This window comes from Myotis yumanensis, unplaced genomic scaffold, assembly GCF_028538775.1.
Source record: "Myotis yumanensis isolate MYYU_CA2020_CCGP unplaced genomic scaffold, mMyoYum1.0.hap1 SCAF_1, whole genome shotgun sequence".
NCBI classification, from domain to species: Eukaryota; Metazoa; Chordata; class Mammalia; order Chiroptera; family Vespertilionidae; genus Myotis; species Myotis yumanensis.
In genome coordinates, this window is record NW_027223752.1 from 81,395,347 (window position 1) to 81,397,667 (window position 2,321).

At 43.0% G+C, this 2,321-nt stretch overlaps 1 non-coding gene across 1 annotated transcript; it reads left to right on the forward strand.

The window, feature by feature from the left end:
- Window positions 1–1,270: 1,270 nt before the first annotated feature.
- On the forward strand, window positions 1,271–1,377 carry LOC138999866 (U6 spliceosomal RNA). Its single transcript, XR_011469467.1, has one exon. It is a non-coding gene; the product is annotated as a U6 spliceosomal RNA (small nuclear RNA).
- The last annotated feature ends 944 nt before the right edge of the window (window positions 1,378–2,321 follow it).

A 2,321-nucleotide genomic window follows, 5' to 3' on the forward strand; every position in this document is an offset into this window, starting at 1 on the left:
TCTCTCTCTTTCTCTCTCAATCTCTGCAAGTCTTTAAAGGGGAGACGCCCCCTTTTTTCCCCTTCAGCTTCTTCCCTACGCTTCTGCAGCTCCCATTGTAAAAGCAAAAATCCTAATCTTTCCGCACACTCTTTTCTTTTGTACTGCAGAGGAAAGGATTTAACCCTCTCCTCCCTGCTGGGGCCCTGGGCCTCTCCCCATGCTGTCTGTTCATAAAATACCCACCACTTGTTTTTCCAACTCTTCTAAGATATTCACAGTGCTTTTGATCCTTTCATGATTCTATACCACCTTGTTTGATGATGTGACTACTTCTGGGCTATAGTTTGAAATAAGAACTTTCTGGTATATTCTTATAATGAGGCCAAGAAGTCAGCTATCTCTAGTTGAAAATGAGTGTATAAAAACTTGGCAAAAAAAAAAAAAAAAAAGACAGAGTAAAGATGAACAGTCAGTATAAAAACTTCATGTATGTAGAGCTCTTTATAATTTATAGAATATTCTCATGTACATGCCATTTTTTAAAATATTACAACTCAGACAAAGCATGGCATGTTTCACCATTCCCATTTATGATGACCCTATTTATAGATGAACCAAAAGGCCCAGTGAGGTTAAGTAACCTATCCAAGATTGCACAGCTATGATGTAGCAGACATGGGCCTGGAAGCCAGGTGCACCTGACAGTCAGGCTAGCGTTCACTGCCCCCCCACCCCTGTAATATTGTTAAAGGTACGCTATGTCAACAGACTCTTGGCATGAAAAAAAAAAGGTTTGATGCCCAGCCGCGGAGTTCAGCAGTTAAGCATCGAGCCAGGAACCAAGAGGCCACTGGTTCGATTCCCGGTCAGGGCAGTCAGGGCACATGCCTGGGTTCCAGGCTTGATCCCCTGTGTGTGTGTGTGGGGGGGGGGGGGGGGGGGAGGGGGGTGTGTGTGCAGGAGGCAGCCAATAGATGATGTTCCTCTCTCATTTCTCTATCCCTCTCCCTTCCACTCTCTCTAAAAAAAAAAAATCAATGGAACATATTTTTTAAAAAGTGATCGATTTTAAGGAATCTCATTTAAAATAACAACCAGGATCAGTAGCTTTTCTGTCTCTCCCGTTCCTTGTCCAGCTTCTAGGGTTGAGGGGAGGCTCCCTCTGAGAAGATGGTGTAGATGGATGGAAGCAATGAGGGGGTACTTTGAGCTCAATATAGAAGGAACTTTCTAACAGTGTCACAGATTATCCAGTGAATTTGTGAGCTCCCTGTAATCAGTTCTCACAGTGCTCACTTCAGCAGCACATATACTAAAACTGGAACGATACAGAGAAGATTAGCATGGCCCCTGCGCAAGGATGATGTGAAAATTCACGAAGCGTTCCATATTTAAACAAAAATGATAATACGTTCTCACAGAGGCTGAAAACAATTGTCAAGGATTCTGTGGGAAGAATGCCCTTTTGGATATGAAGTTTGATCTTTAAGAACATCCTCCATCTCTAAAATACATCACTTGGTCACTGACCAAGCTGCTCAGCTGGTACACTTAAAGGTGATTCTTTTTTTTTTGTTCTTTAACTTGTGGCCATGCTATTCCTGCCTGAATGTGAGTAATACTGTGCTACTGGGCATAGCATGTCCAGATATGCCCTACGTTCTAGCTACAATGTCTAGGTCTTTTTCTTTCGACCTTATTTACCCTTTGCTCTTCTGGCTGAGATGAAGGGCATCTGAAACACCACGATCACTTAGCAAAGTGGGAATTACTTTTCTCTTTGAAGTTTAATGATGTAAATCTCTGATGGTTACATCTTCAGAGAAAAGCACAGCATAGCTCACTCACAGTGTTGGGTGCAAACTTGAGGTTTCTTTCATTTCTTTCCTTACACAAGTCCAGGCTAGTCAGGCAATACAAAAAAGGGAGCCAGAGAGACAACAGATGGTAGGAGGATTGCTGGTGATAAATGGAGCAGGTACCCACATATGAAGCGATTTGGGAAGCACTCTGATCTTTGCTTTGGAGTTCACTGAATCTCCATTATTTTCCCAGTCCTTTGGGGTCAGGACCCTGGGTGCCTCCCTCACATTCCACCCTTGGAACTCTTGCCGACATTGTTGTTTTCATCCAGCTAACTCCCCTGTGGTAAGCAGGTGCAGTTATCATGAGGCTGTAATTGTAAGAAAAATGGGAACACTGAGGCCAGGCAAGCTTCTAATTTCTCAGTGGAATTAACTGTCACTCTCACATCCCACTTTTTCCATCATTTACTTCCCTTTTGAGAAATAGAAAGGAGAGAAGACATATCGCTTTCTGTTTTTGTCAGGAGTCTATGA